The sequence below is a fragment of the Triticum aestivum genome, chromosome 7A, assembly GCF_018294505.1.
Source record: "Triticum aestivum cultivar Chinese Spring chromosome 7A, IWGSC CS RefSeq v2.1, whole genome shotgun sequence".
In the NCBI taxonomy this organism is placed as follows: domain Eukaryota; kingdom Viridiplantae; phylum Streptophyta; class Magnoliopsida; order Poales; family Poaceae; genus Triticum; species Triticum aestivum.
The window spans coordinates 693691985-693719133 of record NC_057812.1 but is presented as its reverse complement, the minus strand read 5'-3'; the positions used below and the strand labels follow the sequence as shown (position 1 = coordinate 693719133).

General features: G+C 46.3%; 1 pseudogene; it reads left to right on the top strand.

The window, feature by feature from the left end:
- The first annotated feature begins 6209 nt into the window (after positions 1-6209).
- LOC123149402 (putative disease resistance protein RGA3) lies at positions 6210-14083 on the top strand (annotated as a pseudogene).
- The last annotated feature ends 13066 nt before the right edge of the window (positions 14084-27149 follow it).

Genomic DNA, 27149 nt, shown 5'->3' with positions numbered 1-27149 from the left:
CCAGCAACGCTCACTGTTCATCCAGAGGCAGCATTGATCGGCTTCAGTTAGCAGCAGTAGCGAAGAAATCGCTCGATTGGGTTCAGTTAACATCCATCGATCGATCGCTCGGGTTCAGTAACGCGTAGCCTGCAGGTGCAATCGCTCCGGTTCAGTAGGCGAACGCCTCGCTCAGGTTCAGTTAGAGCCCAATGCCTCGCACCCACGCGCGTGCATGTACGAGAGTAACGCGCAAACCTCCGTGCATCGCTCGATCCCGACCACCCACCGTAACCGGGAACACCCCGTTATTTTCCTCACCCTCGCTTCTACCACTATTTTTTCCGTCATGGACGGCCCAAAGAATGTCATGCAGCTGCGTCTCCGGCCCGCCCAGGACGAAAAGCCCATTTTCTGTCATGATTTTTTGTCATAGAAGTAGGAGCCCACCACATCTATGATGATACTGGGTTTTGTCACAATTATCGTCATAGAAGTGTCATAAGTATGATAGAAAAAAAATTTGTTCGGCCCAAAATAACAATTATTTAGGTCTAAAACTAATCTCGAAGGTAGATGTAGAGATAGCGTGGCGACGGCGATCACATCGACTTTGGAACCATTTCCCACATGCATCGTCACCTCGTCCTTAGCCAATCGTCGCTTAATCTGTAGCCCCTGTTTTGAGTTGCAAATGTTAGCAACTGAACCAGTATCAAATACCCAGGCACAACTGCGAGCATTAGTAAGGTACACATCAATAACATGTATATCAAATATACCTTTTACTTTGCCATCCTTCTTCTCCACCAAATACTTGGGGCAGTTCCATTTCCAGTGACCAGTCCCTTTGTAGTAGAAGCACTCAATTTCAGGCTTAGGTCCATACTTGGGTTTCTTCACTTGAGCAGCAACTGGCTTGCTGTTCTTCTTGAAGTTCCCCTTCTTCCCTTTTCCCCTTTTCTTGAAACTGGTGGTCTTGTTGACCATCAACACTTGATGCTTCTTCTTGATTTCTACCTCTGCAGCCTTTAACATTGCCAAGAGCTTAGGAATCGTCTTATCCACCCCTTGCATATTATAGTTCATCACGAAGCTCTTGTAGCTTGGTGGCAGTGATTGAAGAACTCTGTCAATGATACTATCATCAGGAAGATTAACTCCCAGTTGAGTCAAGTGGTTGTGGTACCCAGACATTTTGAGTATATGTTCATTGACATAACCATTCTCCTCCATCTTGCAGCTGTAGAACTTATTGAAGACTTCATATCTCTCACTTCGGGCATTTGCTTGAAATATTAACTTCAACTCCTGGAACATCTCATATGCTCCATGATGTTCAAAATGTCGTTGAAGTCCCGGTTCTAAGCCGTAAAGCATGGCACACTGAACGATCGAGTAGTCATCAGCTTTGCTCTGCCATGTGTTCATAACATCTGGTGTTGCTCCTGCAGCGGGTTTGTCACCTAGAGGTGCTTCCAGGACGTAATTCTTCTATGCAGCAATGAGGATAATCCTCAAGTCATGGACCCAGTCCGTGTAGTTGCTACCATCATCTTTCAACTTAGCTTTCTCTAGGAACGCATTAAAATTCAATGGAACAACAACACATGCCATCTATCTACAACAACATAGACATGCAAAATACTATCAGGCACTAAGTTCATGATAAATTAAAGTTCAATTAATCAAATTAGTTAAGAACTCCCACTTAGATAGACATCTCTCTAATCATCTAAGTGATCATGTGATCCATATCAACTAAACCATGTCCGATCATCACGTGAGATGGAGTAGTTTTCAATGGTGAACATCACTATGTTGATCATATCTACTATATGATTCACGTTCGACCTTTCGGTCTCAGTGTTCTGAGGCCATATCTGCATATGCTAGGCTCGTCAAGTTTAACCCGAGTATTCTGCGTGTGCAAAACTGGCTTGCACCCGTTGTATGTGAACGTAGAGCTTATCACACCCGATCATCACGTGGTGTCTCGGCACGATGAACTGTAGCAATGGTGCATACTCACAGAGAACACTTATACCTTGAAATTTAGTGAGAGATCATCTTATAATGCTACCGCCGAACTAAGCAAAATAAGATGCATAAAGGATAAACATGACATGCAATCAATATAAGTGATATGATATGGCCATCATCATCTTGTGCCTTTGATATCCATCTCCAAAGCACCGTCATGATCACCATCGTCACCGGCTTGACACCTTGATCTCCAGCGAAGCATCGTTGTCATCTCGCCAACTATTGCTTCTACGACTATCGCTACCACATAGTGATAAAGTAAAGCAATTACATGGCGATTGCATTTCATACAATAAAGTGACAATCATATGGCTCCTACCCATTGTCGATAACTGTGTTACAAAACATGATCATCTCATGCAATAAAATTTAGCATCTTGTCTTCATATCACATCACAACATGCCCTGCAAAAACAAGTTAGACGTCCTCTACTTTGTTGTTGCAAGTTTTACGTGGCTGCTATGGACTGAGCAAGAACCGTTCTTACCTACGCATCAAAAACCACAACGCGGTATAGTGATTGCTTTTTGATCTTTAGAAAGAACCCTTCATTGAATCCGATTCAATTAAAGTTGGAGAAACTGACACCCACCAGCCACCTGTGTGCGAAGCACGTCGGTAGAACCAGTCTCGCGTAAGCGTGCGCGTAATGTCGGCCTGGGCCGCTTCATCCAACAATACCGCCGAATCAAGAATCAACTAGTGACGACAAGCAATATGTATATACCCACTCCCACAAATCCTTTGTGTTCTACTCGTGCATATAACATCTACGCATAAACCTGGCTCAGATGCCACTGTTGGGGAACGCAGTAATTTCAAAAAAAAAATCCTACGCACACGCAAGATCATGGTGATGCATAGCAACGAGAGGGGAGAGTGTTGTCTACGCACCCTCGTAGACCGTAAGAGGAAGTGTTATGACAATGCGGTTGATGTAGTCGTGCGTCTTCATGATCGACCGATCCTAGTACCGAAAGTACGGCACCTCCGCGATCTGCACACGTTCGGCTCGGTGACGTCCCACGAACTCATGATCCAGCAGAGTGTCAAGGGAGAGCTTCGTCAGCACGACAACGTGATGACGGTGATGATGATGCTAACGAAACAGGGCTTCGCCTAAGCACCGCTACGATATGACCGAGGTGGATTATGGTGGAGGGGGCACCGCACACGGCCGGAAACAATCAACTTGTGTGTCCTAGGGTGCCCCTGCCCCCGTATATAAAGGAGCAAGGGGGAGGCCGGCCGGCCTTGGGGCGCGAGGAGGGAGAGGGGAGGAAGGAGGAGGGAGAGAGGGAGGGAAAGAGGGGGCGCGGCCCCCTCCTTGGCCCCTCCTCTCTCACACACAAGTCCCATGTTGGCCCATTAGTTCCCCCGGGGGTTCCGATAACCCCCCGGCACTCCAATAATTATCCGGTGACCCCCGGAACTCATCCGACGTCCGAATATAGTCATCCAATATATCAATCTTTATGTATCGACCATTTCGAGACTCCTCTTCATGTCCGTGATCACATCTGGGACTCCGAACTACCTGCGGTACATCAAAAACACATAAACTCATAATACCGATCGTCACCGAATGTTAAGCGTGCGGACCCTATGGGTTCGAGAACTATGTAGACATGACCGAGACACGTCTCCGATCAATAACCAATAGGGAACATGGATGTTCATATTGGTTCCCACATATTCTACGAAGATCTTTATCGGTCAAACTGCATAACGATATACGTTGTTCCCTTTGTCATCAGTATGTTACTTGCCCGAGATTTGATCGTCGGTATCTCAATACCTAGTTCAATCTCGTTACCGGCAAGTCTCTTTACTCGTTCCGTAATGCATCATCCCGCAACTAACTCATTAGTCACATTGCTTGCAAGGCTTATATTGATGTGCATTACCGTGAGGGCCCAGAGATACCTCTCCGACAATCGGAGTGACAAATCCTAATCTCGATCTATGCCAACTCAACAAACACCATCGGAGACACTTGTAGAACACCTTTATAATCACCCAGTTACGTTGTGACGTTTGGTAGCACACAAAGTGTTCCTCCGGTATTCGGGAGTTGCATGATCTCATAGTCATAGGAACATGTATAAGTTATGAAGAAAGCAATAGCAACAAACTAAATGATCATCGTGCTAAGCTAACAGATGGGTCAAGTCAATCACATCATTCTCTAATGATGTGATCTCGTTAATCAAGTGACAACTCATGTCTATGGTTAGGAAACATAACCATCATTGATTCAACAAGCTAGTCAAGTAGAGGCATACTATTGACATTCTGTTTGTCTATGTATTCACACATGTACTAAGCTTCCGGTTAATACAATTCTAGCATGAATAATAAACATTTATCATGATATAAGGAAATATAAACAACAACTTTATTATTGCCTCTAGGGCATATTTCCTTCAAATATCTCTCTTTGAATGAAATATCTCAGTTTAAACAATGTTGAAATGAGTGGAAAAATATCACTCGTCACTCGGGTGCTCAGTTAACCCAAAGCCGTGAGTGGCCGGCTTGGGTGAGATGTCGGAACGGATTTGATGATCAGGTGAAACTTCGCCCACGTGATCATACGATGGGACCTGCATGGGCCACCAATGTCAATGCTAAAACCGGAAAATCTCGGGTAGGGGGTCCTAAGCTTGGTGATCTGAGTCAGATGGTAACAAGAGAAGTAGGGACACTATGTTTTACCTAGATTCGAGCCTTCTTGATGAGGTAAACCCTACGTCCTACTTATTATATATTGATTGTGATGGGGTGCAAGTTACATGATGATCTACCTTGAGAACGTATGAAGATGTTCTAAGCTATAAAAGTGCATATGCATGCCTCTACGGACTAAACCCCAGGGCTTATATAGGCACTGGGGTATCTAGGGTTTCCACATGGTTTGTTTCAATCTAGGGATAAACATGGTGATCTTTCAAATACGCTTGAAGTGTACGCCAAGCCTCCATGAGATTTTCATCTTGATTACGCCGAAGGCCAGGGTCTGCGTGGCCCATTCATCAATCTTCGGTGGGTCCTCGCCTGGCCCATGACCAGCGGGCCGACATGGCTAGCACGCCCTAATCCATGATACCAACCCCGGGTGCGCACGAGAGGACAAAGTGTGTAGGAAAGACTAATGTTGATCTGTGAGGCCAGTCTAGATCCCGCCAGGCGTAACGGCCAAAAACCGGTGGCTATGACCGGGGCGTTACACACTCGCCGCCGTATTCGCCAAAGTGACTACCGGTGCTGGACATGGTGGACGGAGATGGGGAGGGGAACAAATTGGTGGAGAACGGAGCGACAACGAAGTGGAGCTGTTTGCTCTCCAGGTGAGGTTTTTAGTAGGGACGAAGAAGGGTCATGGTGAGCTAGCATGGGCCGACTTGATGTGGCGGACACGTCCATATCCGTCATAGATTTAGGCTGTATATGAGGGGTGTCGGACAACCTGGGCATTTGGGCCCGGTTTGAGGAGTTCAACTTGCTTTTTTTAACTGGTCAATGATTGGTTTGTCGGGAGTTTGATACCGATTTGAGACGTATGATTGTAGATGCTCTTAGTTTGACTTTCATAAATGAGGGTTGGTCTTGAGAAACTATTTGCAAAGCACGGGATGCCACGTCCGCTGCTGTGCGGGGAATTATCGAGTCGGAAGTACTAGAAACCATGGTCGTTCTCTTGTGCTGGCTCTGGGTTTACATATTCAGAAGATTCAGGTGGCGACAGATTGTAAATCAACGGTGAATCATCTGGAGGCAGAGTACGGAGGTCCAAGTTCAATAATCATAAACGACATTCAAATACTGGATTGGTAGGTTTGAATTAGGTCATGTGAAGTTTGAACCTAGAGAAGCTAATAGGAAAGCTCATAATTTAGCTAAGGCCAGTTTATCACTTGATGTGAGGCGCCACCTGCTCAGATATTGCATGTATCCCAACTTATGTTTTTGGTTGAATAATTAAAGTGGTGATGCCCCATACAATAAGTTGGCAACTATGTTTGTGCTTGTGAAGAAAAGGAGGACGCTCAGTCCATGGTTATGCTTGTGAAATGAAAAGGTCAGTCGTTTGTTTTTGCAAAAAGCCCCAGATCTATTAGTAAATTTCCAGTGATACAAACACCCGGAAAGATATAGAAAACTAAAGACAGGCCCTTTTCACCATTTGTCTCTACACTGCACACACAGCAGCAGCAGCAGCAGAACTCCATTCTCTTCTCGTGGGTTCAGAGGGAGGAGAGCAGTAGCTTGGGTTGGCTGGGGAGGGAGCCATGGCGATGAGCGGGCTCGGGGGTGTGATTGCGGGCGCCGTGGCGAAACAGATCGTCGGCAAGCTGTTTGCCGGAGGCGAATACGCCGCGGCGGAGATCACTCTGCAGTGGAGGTACCGGGAGGACGTGCTAGAGATGGCGGAGAAGATGAAAGATCTGGAGGCCGTGCTGGGCGACGCCGACGAGAGGTCGCGCCGAGGAGGCGAGGGCGGAAGGGTGTTCCAGCGGTGGCTTACCAAGTTTAAGCGCGTCGCCTACGACGTCGAGGATGTGCTGGACGAGCTGGACGCCAATGAGCTCATCAGCAAGACCCAATCCAAGGTAGCTCCTCTGCTTTCCCCCTCTTCTCCTCTCCACACACCATACAATTTTTCTTTCCATCTCCCTGCTGCGGCGGCGTTCTGGTAGATCCTCGATCCCAGCACCATCTCGCCGATCCTGGTGCTGGCGGCGAGGGATGGGTGGTTCCGGGTGGCGGGTCTAGAGGCCTCCGGAGGCTAATTAATCCGTATTTTTCTGCTTTTGTACTGGCACATCTGTCTCTCTCGTACAGTTAGTTGGCTCTGCCTGGGTGAAGGAATCTGAATCTTCCAAAAAAAAAACCTGAATCTTCTAAAAAAAGAGAGCAAACCGAAGGAATTCATTAAGATGTTTGATTCTTCTTTATCTAATCTATAGTAGAAAGTAAGATAGTGATCTCTTTGATTTTGTCTATTTTTGAGTAACTAATTAAACGTGCAGGGGACTGAAGTTGACTTCACCTTTTGTTTTTGCAGGTCAATTTGTGTTTTTCCAGGAACAATCAATTCCTGCAGCGAATAACCATGCCCCACAAGATGAAGAAAGTGACCAAGAAAATAGACGAAATTGAGAAGGAGGGCAGGAGGAGGCTCAGTCTTGTGCCTCTAGAATCAAGGGGAGAAGGGAACAGAAACAATGAAACTTTCGCAGCCAACTGGAATGGTCATGGCATGAAAACTGGAATGGTGGGGAGGGGTGTCGAGAAGGAAAAGATAATCAGCCTGCTACTCACAAGTGAAGAAGCTAACAAGGATATCTCCATCATCCCAGTTGTTGGCCTTGGCGGCATAGGCAAGACGACATTGGCTGAATCGGTTTTTGCAGACAAGAGGGTCGGTGTCTTCGACATCTCGATCTGGGTTAATGTGTCCAAGCAGTTTGATTTGCACAAAATTGGGAGTGCAATCCTGAGAAGCATTATGAATAGCACTATTAACCTTGACAACTGCGATTTGCAATTTCATCTGAAAAAAGAACTTTCTACTAGAAGATACTTGATTGTTCTGGATGATCTCTGGGAAGAAGATGGAGATAATCTTGAAAGGTTGAAGGAGATGTTACAGCATGGCCACAAGGGTAGTCGTATTATAGTAACTACACGAAACCTGCGGGTAGTGCAACAATTGCGCACTGGTTTTCTTACAAATGAGAGGAAAATTGTCCCAGTTCCTGAGTCTGACATAATCGATTTGGGTGTTTTAGAACCTGGTGACTGTTGGGAATTAATAAAACGAAGGGCATTTGGGCCTGATGATGACCACAGTGGCTTGGAAGAAATTGGAAAGCAGATTGCAGCAAAGTGTGGGGGTTTACCGCTCGTGGCAAATGCTCTTGGGCAAGTAATGTCGGACATAAAGACCGCGGGGGCATGGGAAGATATAAGAGACACCAAGGTTGATTTGGGTTTGAGAGAAGGACATCAGAAAGAAACATTAGAGAGGCTAATGCTGAGCTATTACTACATGAAGCTAGAATTCAAAATGTGTTTCACGTACTTGGCAGCCTTCCCCAAGGGCTTTGTCATGGACAGAAATCGTCTAATCCAGCAATGGAATGCACTTGGATACATTTGTCCGGCTACGATGGCCAAAGGTGTATCAACTACCTTCTAGGGATGTCCTTTCTTCGGATTCCAGGATCCGCTTCGGTTAGTACCTATAGACATAATTTCTCTTATATGGCTGGTTCATTTTTACTACTATGTTTTTTGTTTCTTTATACTCTGTTATGGACAAGCTTTCATAAATTATACTCTGTTATGGTTCTAGATTAGGTCCTACACTCTGATTTTTAATTTATGTTGGTGACTTAGTATATCCATCTCTAAATTTTAATTTGTTATTAGCACTGATAAGTTCAGTTTTGTACTTTCTGTTTTTGACTCATGTCAGGTTTATATATTCTTTTAGTTTTAGATTCTTGTCCTTTGCTTCCTGGATCTAATATCTAGATTATATGCCACAAAATTAAAATCTAATTTTTATTCAATCTATTAATCTAAATAATTTATTTTTTATTGATTTTGAATCGGATATGTCATATATGTTTTTTTATATTCTTGCTATGGACCCCTATACTAATATGACATATTGATGATTTAATCCTAGTTAGAGTCCACCATATTATGTGCATGGTGTTATCCTTTGCTCTTAAGAATTTGTGGCATTCCTTTTGCGACCCGGCACTTACTTAGGAAAGGAAGATACATTTCTCTCCGTACAACACCCTACATGTATATTAGTTCAATAAATTTAGAAAATAGGCTTTTGAACTCTAACTTCGCTTGGTAGAGTATCAAACCACAAGATATCATTTGCTAGAGGTGGGGCGTGGGGTTGTTGGAGCACCATCCCAGTGTTGGGCTAGCGGCAGCTGTCGAAGTGGTGAGTGGAGGTACTGGTGGAGGTGACGACATTGAGTCGTGGCGTGGTCGCGTGGAGAATAGGGGAGGAGAGAGTTGTAGGTGGTTGGCGGCCGGCTTTTGGGAGGGGTTGAGGTAACATGGAGGCTGAGCTTCGGGGAAGGGATATTGGTTTAGGCCTTGAGTGTTTCAATGGCAGGCCCACATGTCAGGGGGGGCAGCATGACTGTAGTGGAGGCGCCGTTGGTGATAACGGCGGTGGGAAGTCGGTGCATGTGTGGACTTCCCCTAGTGAGCGGCAGGGGGTGGTTCCTTTAATAATCACCCTTCAATAGTCACTCATCTTCATAATTTATAGTTAGTAAGCAAGTTACGTATAATTTCAAATTAGTTGAAACTTGTTGAACTAGTTAGTAAACATATCAAACTTGACATACAAAGAAATAAAAAATATCATAAAACATATCTAGAGAAATATGTATGAATATTCTTTGTATATAACATATGCTTTATTAGCTTTACGTGCTCTGTTCTTATCCAAATTTTAATGCCATAAAAACAATTTATGAAAATCCATGGTTTCTAGTAAAAATAATTGTGTGTAGGAAAATTATTCTGTATAAGGGCTCCACAGATTTTGAGGAAATTGCAACTCTTAACTCCATTTTAACATTTCCTATTCTCAAGGGGTTCTACATTTCCATTTGCAATACTATATTGATAGTAGTTACCTCTGCAGGTCAGTCCAAGTCCATTGCATCTCAAAGCTCCTCCAGATCTCGTCATGCATGATTTGGTTCATGATCTTGCATCAATAATTGCTGCTGATGAATTTATTGATCTGGATGCTACCAAAAGCACCAGCTGGAACAAAGCTCGTTACTGCCGACATGCACAGTTAACCAACTTTAAGAATGATCCCAAGGTTTTCAAATATATTCCACGCAAGCTTAGGTCCCTCCACTTCAGGGATTTGGGGGTACTGCAACTCCCGAAAAAGGCATTTTCTCGATCCAAGTACTTACGTGTCTTGGACCTAAGTGGGCATTCAGCTAAAGGCCAATCTGCTCCAAGGAGTGTGGTGCTGCCATCTTCAATTAATCAATTGAAGCTAATTAGGTATATTGATGCCACAGGCTTGCCAATAAAATCACTTCCTAAGCATTTTCATGCACTTCAAAACATGGAAACTCTTATTCTGTCCAATTCCTTGCTTCAAACCTTGCCTGACAGTATTTGTCGCCTCAACAAACTTTGCTATTTGGACCTATCTTTCAGTAGCAGCCTCAGTAAGCTACCTGCACCGCTAGGAGAACTCTCTCAACTCTTTTTTCTCAATCTATCCGGGTGTTGTACACTGCAAGAATTGCCTGAATCAATTTGCAAGCTTAAATGCTTGCATCACCTAGATATGTCAGGCTGTTGTGGTCTTCAAAAGCTCCCTGATGAATTTGGTAGCCTTCTTAAACTCTCATTCTTAAACTTGTCGAGTTGTTCAAAGCTCACCAAACTACCTGACAATGTTAGCTTTCCATGCTTAGAACATCTGAACCTATCAAGTTGCCATGAGCTAGAAAACCTGCCAACTGATTTCGGCCACATTCGGAAACTTGAGTTCCTGAACCTCTCTGGTTGCTACAAGGTTTCAATGCTGCCAGGATCATTCTGCCAACTTAATCACTTGAAATACCTAGATCTTTCAGATTGTCATAACCTTGAAGAACTCCCTGAATGTTTTGATCACCTCTATGAGCTTCAATATTTGAACCTAACAAATTGTCCTAAGATCCAACAATTGCCTGAGTCGCTATGCAAGTTGTTTAAGTTGAGGTGTCTCTATTTGTCATACTGTCTAGGGCTCAGTGAGCTCCCCTCCTCATTTGGTGACCTTAAGCTTCAAATACTGCACATGAATGGCCTTCCAAAAATGTATAACTGCCCTGATAGCATTGGCGACATGACTAGTCTCACCCAGTTGGTGGTTGACAGTGCAACTTCTAATTTGCTTGAAAAGGTTCTAGCCATTCGAAAGCGTCTAAATCTTGTGGGCACAATAGTGCATCAGGTACATGAGATAGAGAGTAGAGGATGCAGCAGTATAGTGGATCTTGCAGGATTGACTTGTTCAGATCTGTTACTTAGAGGCCTTCAGAATGTCAAGCGTCCAGAAGATGCAGACAGAGTCAAACTGCGTGATAAATCAGATATTCGAGCACTAAAACTTCAGTGGGAAAGTGAAGGAGCTGAATCTGTGCTGGACAGGCTCATACCTCCTCGGACTCTTGAAAACTTTTGGTTACTTGGGTATAGGAGCAAGGATTTCCCTGACTGGATGTTGCACATCTCGTCCTACCTCCCTTTTCTCAGTGAACTGACCCTTCATGGTTTGGAAGCATGTGATTGTCTTCCTCCATTCGGGGCACTGCCAAATTTAAGAAGGCTGTGTGTGAGGAACATTCCCAACATTAGGAAAGTCGGTAAGGAATTCTACGGAGATGGCAGAACTTGTATGAAACTAAGAGTGCTGATATTGGTGTCGATGGAGAATTTGGTGGAATGGTGGACAACAGAGTCAAGTACAGAAAACGAAGAGTTTCTTATCCCTAATTTGCATCTTTTGGAGGTACTGGACTGCCCAAGGTTGAAGTTTCTACCATATCCCCCAAGAAGTATGATTTGGGCTTTGAGCAACAGCGAGACAGTTTTGCCAGAACGGGGATTTGGAAAACTCTCGTCTTCCGTTCGCCCTTCTAAGGTGATTCTAAAGCATTGTAGTTTCACTGAAGACAAGTGGGATAGACTTCAATACTTTCCTTCACTTGAGATATTTCATTTAGACTCCGTCAGTGGTTTCCGGACTTTGTCAGAGGTCATCCTATGCTTCACCTCTCTCACTGGACTACATTTATGGTCGTTGAAGGACCTGGAGACACTCCCGACATGGTTAGGCCACCTGGGTTCGCTACAAGTCTTTGACATCCGAGATTGTTGCAATGTGACATCTTTGCCTGAAAGCATGAAGAACCTTGCCGCTCTTAAAAAACTGAAGTTAAAAAAGTGCAAAGGCCTGGAGATGCTGCCGGAATGGTTGGGACAGTTAAGTTCTCTAGAAGAAATTTTAATCGACGATTGCCCCAAACTAACATCTTTGCCTGAAAGCATGAAGGACCTCATCGCTCTTACGGATCTGACGTTGTTAGGGTGCAATGGCCTGGAGATGTTACCGGAATGGTTGGGACAGTTGACTTGCCTAGAAGAACTTATCATCGGCCTTTCTCCCAACCTGACATATTTGCCTGAAAGCATACGGAATCTCTCTGCTTTGAAGGTACTCAAAATTGTTGCATGTCCAAGTCTAGTTGCCAGGTGCGAAGGGGAGAATGCCCACAAGATTCGTCACATCCCCAGAGTCGAATTCTGGCGTCCAAGGAGTTAAAAACTGTGGAGCAACGTGCTGTTCTGTTGTACTACAAAATTGTGCAGAGCTGGGAAACACTTGGCCAAGTGTAGGAGAGGAACAGGGTGGAAATTATGGACTCACTCTGCCCTTTGGTCAGGGCGCGACGAGGTGGAGGTGTGCACCGACGACCCTGGTCCCTCATCTTCCTCCTCTGAGGCCATCGTCGCCGCACACCTCTCCATCTTTGCTCCGGTGTCAGACATACATGGTGCTCTGCCCTATATACTCCATACTTGTTCGCTCTGGCCGTGCAACTAGTGTTGGAGGTTGTCTTGTTGGTCCCAGGTGCTGCAGAGGAGGTAAGCGGCTAGGAGCCTTTTTTTTTCAAAGTGTTGCAAGCCTACTGTGCCCAAATCAAAATGGATTATAGCATTAACACTTTTTTTTCTCCTTTTACTACTTACCTCCTTTCAGTTTATAAGGTCTACACGTATCTCTAGATCGACAATTTGAGCAACGTAATATGAGTTATACACCACAAAAATTATACCATTAGAAACTTCAAATGTTATATTTTCTAATGGTATAACTTTTGTGATATACAATTCAATTCACATTACATTGATAAAATTGACGACCTTGGATACACGCAGGACCTATATAAACCAGAAAGGGGGGAGTATTAAGGTTTTCAAGGGCAGAAACATATAATACACAGTGTTTGTTCTAGCTAATCTTCAGAACTTTTAGAAACTGAACTTGCATCCAAGAACCAAGTAAAGGGACATACCTTTCATGGCTTGGAATGACCGAATACAACTTTTTATTAGTACTCTTCTCTGTTTGTACTGCTTACTTAACTTGAAAATTTTCTCTTCAACTTGCAGGCAATTTTCATCTTGCCATAATAATATACAGATGACATCCACATGACTTGTCAATAATTACTGTTGTATAATTCAGAAAGGAATTAAACTTCATGGTTCTTCTGCCCGAGGAGAGGAACCCCTGCTATATATTCCCCGTCAGTTCTGACATCCACAGACTTTTCCATAATTACTGTGTTACTGCTTTGACTTTCTATAATTGTTAATGTGGATATTGTCTTCCAGATAGCGTGCATCTTCGCCCTGCCTGTGCAAAATTCTGGCGTCCAAGGAGTTAAAAACTGTGCTGTCTCAGGAATCAGGATCACTGAACCCTGGTCAGTTGCTTCATGGTGCTTCAGGTGACATGACTAATAACACCACGCTGAATTGGGCGCCCAAGGAATGGAAGACAACACAGCTCACTCCCCATTACTTATTCACCCGGGTTTTTATAGCAAAAAGGCCACAGTCCCAGTTCTACATTGTGTGCTGAAACTGTCAAGCAAAACCAGAAGAGAAAAAACTGATAATGCAGCAACAGACAGAAAAAAAAAAGGAGTATATCTCATCACATCTCAGGAGTCAGGACCGCGGAGCTCCGGTCTATGTATTCATCTGGTTTTGTAAACTCATTTATAATGCTTTGTTTCATGAGCTGTTTATTTCCATGGAGCAGGCCGCAGGATAGGTTTGTTTCTTTGTTCCCATTTAGAATGCTGTACATGCTGATCATGCCGCTGATATGCCATGGGATGTTTGTGTGTGCTGTGGGGTACGTATGATTTGTCAGCCATGTATTGACTGGTTGTTATTTGTCCATAACTGCAACTTCCATATTGTAGTGTCAATTCAGAGAGCAGCGATTCGGTGCCCAGACTAATCTGCACCTGCGCTGAAGAAAAAATTCAAAATAAATACTTAAAAAAATCAATAAATTCAAAAAAATTGCATGGTAGATAATTTGGTGTGTGAGGTCCTCTTCAAATTTCTGATCATTTGGACATTTTAGTAGCCCTTGGCAAAGAAGACAAATGTGGGGTCTGTAAAAAAGTTTAATATTGCGCTAGCTCGCTCGCTTCGCCCGCTAGGTTTGAAAAAAGATCATGAAATTTGAAAAAAGTTCACAAGCTTAAAAAACAGTTCATGAATTTGTAAAGTATTCGCGAGTTAAATTTTAAAAAGTTCGCGACTTTGAAGATTGTTACGAGTTAATTTTTTTAAAATAACATCAATTTGGAAAAGGTTCATGGATTGAAAACGATACGAATTTGAGAAAAGTTCACTAGTTTGAAAAGTGTTCGCAAATTTGGAAAACAATTGCAGATTTGAAAAACAATTTTTTAAAAACTTTGCAAATTCGATTGAAAGGTTGTGAAAAATAAAAATGAAAAAGGACAAAAAAATAAAACTAAAAAGGAAAAAGAAAGAGAAAAACCAAGCGAAAACCATGCTTCAAAAAACCAAAAGAAAAAACACCCTGAAAAACCTTGCAGAACTTGAACCAGAATTGTACACAACAAGAAGATGAAGAAGTAGAACTATGAATAGCTGCTAAATGCCAATGGCGGTCGACCTCCATGGAGGTCGTTTTTAGAGAAATAAAACGGAAAATATATTTAAAAGTTTTTAAAAATCTGATAAAAATCATTCATGTTTACATGGATGTATTCTAAATGTGTATAAATTTTGAAGACGAAATAAATTATGGTGAGAGCTACAAAAAAAAGACAAATCACGAGTTTCAAACTGATAAACAGTACACACACTGTTCACTATTAGAAATGCAATATTTTCTATTTTTTGTGTAGCTTTCAGCACAATGTATTTCATTGTAGAATTTATACACATGTTGAATACATTCATATGAATGTGTAGATTTTTTTTCAGAATTTTTTGAAACTCCAAAATGTGATTGTCTAATTTTTCAAAATAACCACTTTCATGGAGGTTGCCCGCCAAAAGCCCACACTCACAGCACAACCTGTTATATGTCCCAGCTGCTAACTACGCTTGGAACTAAACCTGTTGCTTCCAAGTTTGAATCCCAACTGGCGCAATATTTTTTGAAGCTTAAAAAAAGGAAAGAAAAATGTAAATGGGCCAATCCAGGTTGGAGCCTATAACAGGCGCCAAATATGAGTTGGCGTCTATTTGACGCTACTCCTTGAGCGTACGTACGTATACGTTTCGGCTAGCGACCCACCATGCAAGCGAAAGTGGGTACTATTTGTCAAAGGTATGTTGAGTAAGGGGATGTACCGAAGCGGGGCTCAACCTGAAAACAATGTGATGGGCCGAAACTAGCTTTCATGTAGAGCTCCTGGATAAAATCTGAATTATTTTCATGAGTTAGAAATCCCATTACTGCTCACAGGAAGAACCCAGTACATTTTTCACATATTCACGAAATGCGTATTCTAAAAGGGATGCATGACCATCATGTGATGACCGATGAACCCTAGGGAGAGGATCGATCGCACAGAAAAGAGGATCGGAGTGAGGGAGGAAGCAGGTAGGTGAGCAGAGAAGGGAAGGGAATGACAGAATTCAGATCGTATTTCATTTTCTGCCTATCTTCGTTTGCGGTCACTGCTTAAGTACAAGTCCACACACACACACGCTGGCCACAAGCGGCCCACTACACCCACTGGGCTCTAGCCCATACACTCTAAAAGATCGAGGATCTCGCCTAGAGGGGAGGGGAGGGGGGGTAAATAGGTGCTTCTTAAAAAAATACGGTTTAGGCTTGAACAAATACGGAATAAACCTAGCGGTTAATTTGCCAAGCACAAAACCTAAAACAACTAGGCTCACCTATGTGCACCAACAACTTATGCTAAGCAAGATAAACAACTAAGTGATAGCAAGATATATGACAAGAAACAATATGGCTATCACAAAGTAAAGTGCATAAGTAAAGGGCTCGGGTACGAGATAACCGAGGCACGCGGAGACGACGATGTATTCCGAAGTTCACACCCTTGAGGACGCTAATCTCCGTTTGGAGCGGTGTGGAGGCACAATGCTCCCCAAGAAGCCACTAGGGCCACCGTAATCTCCTCACGCCCTCGCACAATGCAAGATGTCGTGATTCCACTAAGGGACCCTTAAGGGCGGTCACCGAACCCGTACAAATGGCAACCCTTGGGGGCGGTCACCGAACCCGTACACTTTGGCAACCCTTGGGGGCGGTCACCGGTACCCGTCAAATTGCTCGGGGCGATCTCCACAACCTAATTGGAGACCCCGACGCTTGCCCGGAGTTTTGCACCACAATGATTGAGCTCCGAAACCACCAACCGTCTGGGGCGCCCAAGCACCCAAGAGGAACAAGCTCAAGGGTACCAAGCACCCAAGAGTAATAAGCTTCTCAACTTGTAACTTCCACGTATCATCGTGGAGAACTCAAACCGATGCACCAAATGCAATGGCAAGGGCACACGGAGTGCCCAAGTCCTTCTCCCCCAAATCCCACCAAAGCAACTAATGCTAGGGAGGAAAATGAGAAAAAGAACAAGAAGGAGAACACCAAGAACTCCAAGATCTAGATCCAAGGGGTTCCCCTCACATAGAGGAGAAAGTGATTGGTGAAAATGTGGATCTAGATCTCCTCTCTCCTTTCCCCCCAAAACTAGCAAGAATCCATGGAGGGATTGAGAGTTAGCAAGCTCGAAGAAGGTCAACAAAGGGGGGAGAAAACGAGCCCAAGAGATAAGGTTCATTGGGGAAGAAGACCCCCTTTTATAGGAAGGGGAAGATCCAACCGTTATGTGCTCAGCCCGCACACGAGCGGTACTACCGCTCGGGCGTAAGAAGCAGGGAAAAGGGGCAACAAAACATGAACCTTGGGGCGGTAGTACCGCTTATAAGAGGTACTACCGCTCACCCCAGCCATACTACCGCTGGAGGAGCAGAACACGGGACCAAAAGAGGCAGGGCAGAGCAGAGTACGGTGGTAGTAATGCAGAAGCGGTACTACCGCCCGACCGGAGTGGTACTACCGCTTATAGGTGGTAGGCGGAACTACCGTGCCTTACTGCCATGCAACTACTGCTAAACCCGACATGAAAAGTGCAGGACCCAAAATCAAGGCGGCAGTAGAGCGGTACTACCGCTTGACGCTATAAGCGATACTGCCGCTGCCGACCGCGGTACTTTCGCAGGGAGAAAACCAGAACTGCCAAAACTTCTGCAAATGAGCTCCGAATTGAGCAAACTCAAGCTTGTTGGATACAAGACGACGAGCAGCATCAAAACCACGACTGGTTATAGTAAGAAGAGGCAGGGGAGGTATGCCTAACAAATATAGGAGTGAAACCTCCAACCGAGAAGAATCGGCAAAACCTCCAACATCGAAAACATCATAGAAGATGCATGTGAACTCCGTTTTCGATGAACTCGAGCTTGTCATCAAGATGACCATAAGCTCTAAGACTCACAAAGCTAACCAAACAAGAACCAATAAAGATGATGCAAGGATGCAAAGGTTTGAGCTCTCTATGAACGATACGATCAAGCTACTCATCGAGAGCCCCCTTGATAGTACGGCAATCGATCATATAACCCGGTCTCCCAACTACCACCATGAGACCGGAAAAATAGAAAACCTATCAAGGGCAAACCTTTGTCTTGCACATAGTCCACTTGAGCTAGATGATGACGATCTTGACTCCCTCAAGTTGGACCACCTTTCTTGATTGTGTTGGCTCGAAGAAGACTAGTTGATTGCTCCCCCATACTCCACTATGGGTGAGCCACTCTTTGGCACATCTTCATAAATCCATTGTTACCATAATGAACAGCAAGCTTCAAGCATTTGATATCTTCATGATGCTCCACTTGAACTTGCACATCGCAACCTAACCCTACAAAGAACTCTCAGGAAAACCATGGGTTAGCAAACAAAGCGTAATGGACAATGCTTACCATACCATGGGATCACTTGATCCCTCTTGGTACATCTTTACGCTTTGTGGTTTGATCAACTTGATTCACTCTTTGACTTAGTCTTGATCAACCTCTCACAAGACCAATCTTTAGGTAATTCCTTGAATAGCACCTTGGTCGACACAAACTCTCCTTGAAACCAACACATGTACTCCAAGAAAAAGCCTATGGACAAAACCTTCAAATATAACTCAAGGCAACCATTAGTCCATAGAGATTATCATCAATTACCAAAACCAAACATGGGGGCACCGCATGTTCTTTCACACTCTCATCCCCTATCTAGTCCACTGATGTACCCACATCAGGTGTGACATTCGTCCCTCCTTGAGCGGAAGTGTTGTCTCATTCCAGCAAGGAGCCGTTGGGTATCGGTGATGCAGCACGGAGTAATCTTCCCAGGTTGCAGAGTCTGGCGACAGTGAAGACCATTGGACTTGAACCTGCAGCACCGAGGAGTTACCTTTCTTGACGAGGTGATGGGCGAGGATGGTAATGGGCTGTAACGGAGCAGCAGTGAGGTCTAGAGTGCGTGGTAGCTCGGAGAAGACCGGAGAGTAATCTGGTGTGAACGGCTTGAGCTGGGATACATGAAAACCCGGGTGGATGCGTCTGTCCTCTGGAAGTGCCAACTTGTACACCATGGTGCCGATGCGCTGCTCGACGGTGAATGGCCCAAAGAACTTGTATGCCAACTTGGGGCAGGGGCGGTTGGCGACAATTGATTGAGTGTAGGGTTGAAGCTTGAGTAGAACATGTTCTCCCACTTGGAAGGAACACTTTGAGCGGTGCTTGTCGGCCTTCTGCTTGCACCGATTCTGCGCGCGCGAGAGCTGGGCATGCAGCCTTGTGTTATGTGTCGCCCAGTCAAACTCTGTTCCTGCATCTTTAGGTAAGTTGGTGACCAAGGTAGGCAACCCTCCCAGGTTTGGTTCCTGCCCATACAAGGCTTCAAATGGTGAAGTATTGAGTGAGGAGTGGTAGGTTGTGTTGTACCAGAACTCCGTGGTTGACAGCCATTTGCACCATCGCTTGGGTGTCTCATGGACAGCACAACGAAGATACATTTCAAGGCACTGGTTCACCCGCTCACTTTGCCTATCGGTCTGAGGATGGTATGCCGTGGAGTAACTCAATTCTGTACCAGCAGCATCCAGTATTGCCCGCCACATTTTACTGGTGAAAACACTATCTCTGTCAGAGATGATGGAATCGGGCACCCCGTGTAACTTGATGATGTTGTCCTAGAAGGTACGCGCGACGGTAGTAGCAGTGTATGGGTGACGAAGTGGCACAAAGTGTGCATACTTGGTGAACCGGTCGATGACGACCATCATCACCTCGTATTCGTCGGATGCCGACAAGCCGTCGATGAAGTCCATCGTCAAATCCTTCCACGGCTGAGTGGGTATTGGAAGTGGATGAAGCAGACCCGGGTCCGGATATGTTCAGACTTCACATGTTGACAGACTGCACACTGTCTCACAAAATCTTCGACGGCCGTTTTGAGACCACGCCAAGTGAATTGTTTCTTGAGGCGTTGATAAGTGGCCGTGACTCCTGAATGTCCTCCCACCGCGCTCGTGTGAAATGCACTGATCATCTTGGTCTGCAGGGCAGTGTTCGCTCCGATCCATAGTTTGCCATGATGGCGAATCACCCCTTGCTCATAACCTTGGTCGTCTGGACTGCAAAGGGCCAACCGCTGCAACATGGCTTGCGCATCGGGATCTGTCTCATAAGAGTTAGCAACCTCTTGAAGCCATTGGGGCTGACTGACAGACATTGCTTCGACAGACAGTAAGTGGCCGACGCGGGACAAGACATCTGTCGCGCCGTTGTCTTGGCCCCGGCGATATTTGAAGGAGAACTGTAACCCCACCATCTTTAACATAGCCTTGCGCTGAAGCTCTGTTTCCAACTGTTGATCTCCCAAACTGCACAAACTTTTGTGATCAGTGATAATGACAAAGGGAGCTCTCTACACATAGGGACGCCATTTGTCAACGGCCATGATGACAGCGAGAAACTCTTTCTCATAGATGGACAGACGTTGATTGCGGACCCCCAATGCCTTGCTGAGATATGCCACTGGGTGACCATCTTGGACTAGCACCGCGCCCACTCCGGTGTCGCAAGCACCTGTTTCGATGGAAAATGAGCGTGAAAAATCCGGCAGTGCCAAGACCGGGGTATTGACCATAGCTTGCTTGAGGAGGTCGAAGGCGACTTGGGCTTGTTCAGACCATAGAAATCCTTTCTTAGTGAGCAGCTGCGTGAGTGGCTTGGCGATGATCCCATATCTTGGAACGAACCTGCGATAGTAACCAGTTAGACCGAGGAATCCCCGCAGCTCCGTGGCATTTGTTGGTATAGGCCACGAACACATGGTGCTGGTCTTGCTGGCATCCGTTGGCACACCTTCCTTGGAAATCACATGTCCAAGATATTCGATGCGAGGCTGGGCAAATGAGCACTTGGATTCCTTGGCATACAGTTGATGTTGTCGCAAGAGAGACAACACCATGCGCAAAAGCTCGACATGTTCCTGCAATGTATGACTGAACACCAGAATGTCATCCAGAAAACTTATGACATACTTACGGTGCGGTCCAACGAGGAGAGGTTCATGAGGCATTGGAATCTGGGAGGTCCATTTGTGACTCCGAACGGCATCACGTGGAACTCGAAGTGCCCGTGATGAGTTTTGAAGGCTGTCTTTGCTTCATCCCCCTCTCGCATGCGGATCTGATGATAACCCGAACACAAATCAATCTTGGAGAAGATTGCCGCACCCGCCAATTCATCCAGTAGCTCATCGATAACCGGAAGGGGAAATTTGTTCTTGATGGTTACGGCGTTCAATCTTCGATAATCAACGCAGAATCGCCAGGATCCATCCTTTTTCTTGACCAAAAGGACCGGCGCAGCAAACGGGCTCATGCTAAGAGTGATGAGGCCCTTGCAGAGCATTTCAGCAACATGTCACTCGATCTCATCTTTTTGCAGTGGTGAGTACCGGTATGGTCTGCAGTTGATTGGTGTTGTGCCCGGTTCCAGGGTGATGGCGTGATCGTATTGTCGATGAGGAGGTAATGTGTTTGGCTCCTCAAAGACATCACGAAAGTCTGTCAGTATTTGTTGGATGATCGAGGGACTTGGTTCCTCTTGAGGTGATGCGGGGGCCTGAATCTACAACAGAGCCGCACCCCAGATTTCGTTGGCCTCCTGCAGTTGCCAAAGCATAGCAGCATCCATTGCCGCTAGCGTAGGCTGCTCCTCCGTGCGCACACCGAACAGCTGTACCGTGGTTCCCTCCTTGACGAATTCCATTGATTTCAGATTCCAATCACATTTCATTGGGTTGTATTGAGCAAACCAGTCAACTCCCAGGACGACATCGTACGCGCCCAACTCCAACAGGTGCATATCGCGCTACAAGAAACCTGTTAATTCATGATGGATTTCTGGTGACAAATTCGTGACCTTGAATGGTCCAGCGGAGTTGGGGTGCCATAGCTATGCAGGTCAGCCATTGGCCGTTGGCGACGCGAACGGCCACTGCCGGCATCTTGGTTGTCGAAACCGCCACACGCTTAGCAAAAGCCGTGCTGACTAAACTATGTGTACTGCCGGAGTCGACGAGTAACAACATTGTATGTCCGCCCACAGTAGCGCGAAGTCTGATGGTTTTTGCCACTTTCGTGCTTTGTGCAGCATGCGCTGATAGTAGGCAGCACGCGGTGTCAGCCACCACTGGTTCATCTAACAGCTCCAGGGTGCGCACTGCATCATCTGACATGACCTCTCCATATTCACCAACCTCAATGGTAAGTAGTTTAGCTGATCGCTTGCACTGATGCTCTCTGGAGTACTTCTCGCCACAGCAGAAACACGGGCCATGCTGGCGCCTGTAATCCCGTAACTGCCGCTCTCTGCCGAAGTCATCTTCCGCTTGTTTGGCTGCGACGATCAGTTTGGGTGGGTTCCCTGCTGGCACCACGGTTGCATCTGTCAGTGGCCATCCCGGAGTTGGTGCAGAGTGGGGCAGTGGAGGCGGTCGACCTGCTCGCAAGCTCCTCTTCCTGAATTCTTGCAAAAACTGTGGCACGGGTGATGTTGTGGGGTGCTTGAAGGCGTACGGCAGCGCGCAGCTCATCCTTAAGGCCCATCAGAAATTGTGTCACAAAAAATTTGGGACTCAGGGTTGCATCCAGGGCCAGCAAATTGTACATCAGAACCTTAAATTGCTGCATGTACTCAATCACACTGCCAGTCTGTCGCAATTGCATGAGGCTGTGCATTAGGGACTCAAATTCGTCCGGTCCCTACTCCTCTTCAATCGCGTGCCTGAACATATCCCAGCGGAGAATCGGATTTTGTTGCCGAAACGCGTGTAACCAGAGTGCAGCGCGCCCTTCCACATAGAGCGCTGCGGTGGTCACCCAACTGTGCTCCGGCACGCGGTAGAGCTCGAAATACGCCAGGCATCGATCCAGCCAAACGTGCGGGTACTCCCCATCGAAGCGAGGGAAATTGTGTTTCGGTGGCTTGGTGAAGTAATCCTCGCACGGTTGTTGGTGATGAGCGTGCTCTGGTGGTGGCGGCTGCTCTGGTACTCGAAGCATCAGCGGTCCGTCGTTGATCAGACGGGCGCGCGGCTGGCCGCCAGCCAGCGCTTGCGGATGTGGCAGCGCGCTCGGAGGTGGAGCGACGTGCGGCTCCGGTGGCGGTGGTGGTGGTGGCGCAGTCGTGGTCGGGTTGTCGACGTCGGATCTGGCGGAGAGGGCCGACGAGGGCGAAGAGGAGGCCCCCTTCCGAACGTCATTGACCTTGGCTTGGGTGAGGCCGATCTGCTTGGAGAGGCTGACGAGCTCTTGGGAGACCTGGCTGTTGAAGGCGCCCTGCACCTCTGCGGGCTTCCCCGCCTCCGCCCGCTCCTCATCGAAGTGCTCCAGTAGCTTCTCCATGAGGGCCGAGAGGTTGGATGTCTGATTCTCCATGGTAGCCATGAGGTGCCGCGTCTGCACAGAAGCCTTGGATGTCGTCGTTGCTCCCGCTCCGAGCAAATCGAACCCCACACAGGATTTCGCGTGAATTCACCGAAGCGAATCCGCACCTGATGCAGTGGGTGTTACCGATTTACCAAGAGGATGTGGGGCGACGGCGCGGATCGGTAGCGGAGAAGAAAAATTTCGTGGCCTCTGATACCAATTGTGACGACCGATGAACCCTAGGGAGAGGATCGATCCCACAGGAAAGGGGATCGGGGTGAGGGAGGAAGCAGGTAGGTGAGCAGAGAAGGGAAGGGGATGAGAGAGTTCAGATCGTATTTCATTTCCTGCATGTCTCGTTTGCGGCCACCGCTTAAGTACAAGTCCACACACACACGCTGGCCACAAGCGGCCCAGTACACCCATTGGGCTCTGGCCCATACACTCTGAAAGATCGAGGATGTCGCCTAGAGGGGGAGGGGGTGAACAGGTGCTTTTTAAAAAATTACGGTTTAGGCTTGAATAAATGCGGAATAAACCTAGCAGTTAATTTGCCAAGCACAAAACCTAAAACAAATAGGCTCACCTATGTGCACCAACAACTTATGCTAAGCAAGATAAACAACTAAGTGATAGCAAGATATATGACAAAAAACAATATGACTATCACAAAGTAAAGTGCATAAGTAAAGGGCTCGGGTAAGAGATAACCGAGGCACGCGGAGACGACGATGTATCCCAAAGTTCACACCCTTGCGGATGCTAATCTCCGTTGGAAGAGGTGTGGAGGCACAATGCTCCCCAAGAAGCCACTAGTGCCACCGTAATCTCCTCACGCCCTCGCACAATGCAAGATGTCATGATTCCACTAAGGGACCCTTAAGGGCGGTCACCGAACCCGTACAAATGGCAACCCTTGGGGACGGTCACCGAACCCGTACACTTTGGCAACCCTTGGGGGCGGTCACCGGTACCCGTCAAATTGCTCGGGGCGATCTCCACAACCTAATTGGAGACCCCGACGCTTGCCCGAAGCTTTGCACCACAATGATTGAGCTCCGAAAACCACCAACCGTCTGGGGCGCCCAAGCACCCAAGAGGAACAAGCTCAAGGGTACCAAACACCCAAGAGTAATAAGCTTCTCAACTTGTAACTTCCACGTATCACCATGGAGAACTCAAACCGATGCACCAAATGCAATGGCAAGGGCACACGGAGTGCCCAAGTCCTTCTCCCCCAAATCCCACCAAAGCAACTAATGCTAGGGAGAAAAATGAGAGGAAGAATAAGAAGGAGAACACCAAGAACTTCAAGATCTAGACCCAAGGGGTTCCCCTCACATAGAGGAGAAAGTGATTGGTGGAAATGTGGATCTAGATCTCCTCTCTCCCTTCCCCCCAAAAAACTAGCAAGAATCCATGGAGAGATTGAGAGTTAGCAAGCTCGAATAAGGTCAACAAAGGGGGGAGAACACGAGCCATACACTCTCATCCCCTACCTAGGTGTGACACATCAACTCATTGCAAAAATCACAGCATCTTTAGTTACGCGAAATGCATGATCTAATTAAATTTTTTTGCAGGATCATCAACTCATTACTCATTACAGGAGCCCCTAGAGTGAAAAAAAATGATGGAAATCACATCACAGAGATGAATGTCAAAAGAGCAACAATGCAGCAACTACTACAACCAGCATGAGAACAAACATTATTCAGCCATGCGACACAACAATGCCTTCGGCAGTTCTGAATCATAGAACAGTGAGGCTTCCCCCTCTCCCTGTCCTGTCAAGAGAACGGACCAAGTTCAGCTAGTAGAAGAAACGCGAGAGCTGCTGAGTTTTCTCAATCTATATTTATCCATAGGCAAAACTTGTGTCAGGACTCTGATCTTTCTCTACTCTGCGTCGACATCCGGGTGCCGCAGCGCATCATAGGCTGAATCAGTGAAAATAATGTGGAAGTTAAGCGGCGGACCAATGATGAATAACAGTATAATAACGGCATCAAGAAGGCAAAACCAAAAACAATATAAATGTGCGAGGAACTAAGCTTTTCTGCACTGTCCATTGTAGGATACAGCCTGAATTTTGTTCATTGGTTAGAAACTTAGCGTATTCTCTGCAAAACTAATAAATCCACATGGCATTGGCACCTATAATATTCCCATTCAACTACTTTTACTTTTCTACAAGGCTGCAACAAGTTTCAGAGTTCAGACAAGTCCCAAAGTCCTAATAAAACCTGGCATAATATCATTTTTCCAAGCACGATCAGATTAGCACTCCACTAAAGTAAGACCCCAAATTACTCATGAAATTTATTCCTCAGTAAGCAACTACCTACAGTAGTCTACTACAAGACAACCAAAATAAAACCAAAAATATCATGACCATGCAGCAAGAATAGGAGTATCCACACCAAGATCTGCACATTGTGCATAACAAATTTTCAGCAAGACATGGAGAGAGGCTCTCACTGGGGGTCCCGGACAGCATGACGACGAGCTCGAGGGTCTCGCCGGAGCCACCGCGGGGCATGTTGTCGATGAGCGGGGTTAGCCTTCCCTATCGGCCCGCTCGGACGCACATGACAAAGGCGTGGCGCCGGGGCAGCGGCAGGTTTAGGATCCACGCCAAGTTCTTCCTCAGGTTGTACACGCACCTCCCCCAGAACTGGAACTGGAACCAGGACCCAGCCGTCATCGGTGTAGAGCCGGAACCGGATCAACCGCCACGCCGGAGGCACCTCCTGCACCAAAGAACCATGAATTATTATGTTGATGAAGAGGAGATCAAATCAAAGAAGCTATCAGGAATCTGAATTTTCTTTCTGATCGAAAACAGAGCTGGTAAACAATGGCAAGAACGGCCGGGTCTCACCACAAACGGGCGTGGAAGGTGAGGCGGGACCTCTCTGGCGGGTGTAACACCCGGAGCTGGATCGAACTAAGGGATCTGGGGATCGAAACGCTAGGGTTCGTCACCAGGAGCGTATATGGGTATCCGAGGCGAATATGCGAATATATTAGCTATAAAGTTTGTAGTTGATTCATTCATAGAAATGGCATGCCTTACAACAGGGGAAAGGGTGGCTTTATATAGCCAGCTACAAAACATAACGGTGAACAGTTACGGCAACGGAAAAGACAACAGTAACTGATAACGCTTCAGTCGGAGGCGAGCGTAGCGAGCCGTCCGATCCCTTGACGTGCTTCCATCCCCGTCGTCCGCTATCTAAAGATGCTCTATGCTCTGAAGATTACACCAGCCTGACAATACCTCCCGCTGAGGGCGAACTTGTCCTCAAGAAGCTGAACGATTAAACCAGCGATCCACCGTCTGCTTAAAGAACACTGGGAACACCTTTTTCATAAAATCTGCATCCTCCCAGGACGCCTCTGCAGGTGGCAAATTCTCCCACTGCACGAGCCATTGCACCACCGCGACATTGTTACGTGGGATTTGGCGTGTCTCCAACACCCAAGATGGTTCAGTGCGTACACGCCCATCCGGACCAATCAATGGAAGATCAGCACAAGGAACGGCCGTGGGACCCAGATGCTTTTTCAGCTGGCTCACATGGAAAACAGGATGAATGGCAGCGCTATCTGGCAACAGCAATTTTTAAGCCACGTTGCCCACTTTGGCGATCACCCTGAATGGGCCATAAAATTTACTCTGGAGTTTAATATGCGAGCGAGCACCGAATGCATTCAAGCGGTACGGCTGCATTTTGAGGTAGACCATGTCTCCCACTGACAACTGTCGTTCCACCCGCTTAAGATCAGCGTATTTCTTCATACGAGCTTGAGCATTGGCCAGGTTGGATTTCAATTGCTGCCACATCACAGTCCGGTCCCCCAAGAACTCTGTTGCTTCTTTGTCAATGGTTGCCAACGCTTCTGGAAGCTGGAGGTCAAGGGGAGGGTAGCCATAAAGTGCCTAAAAAGGAGTT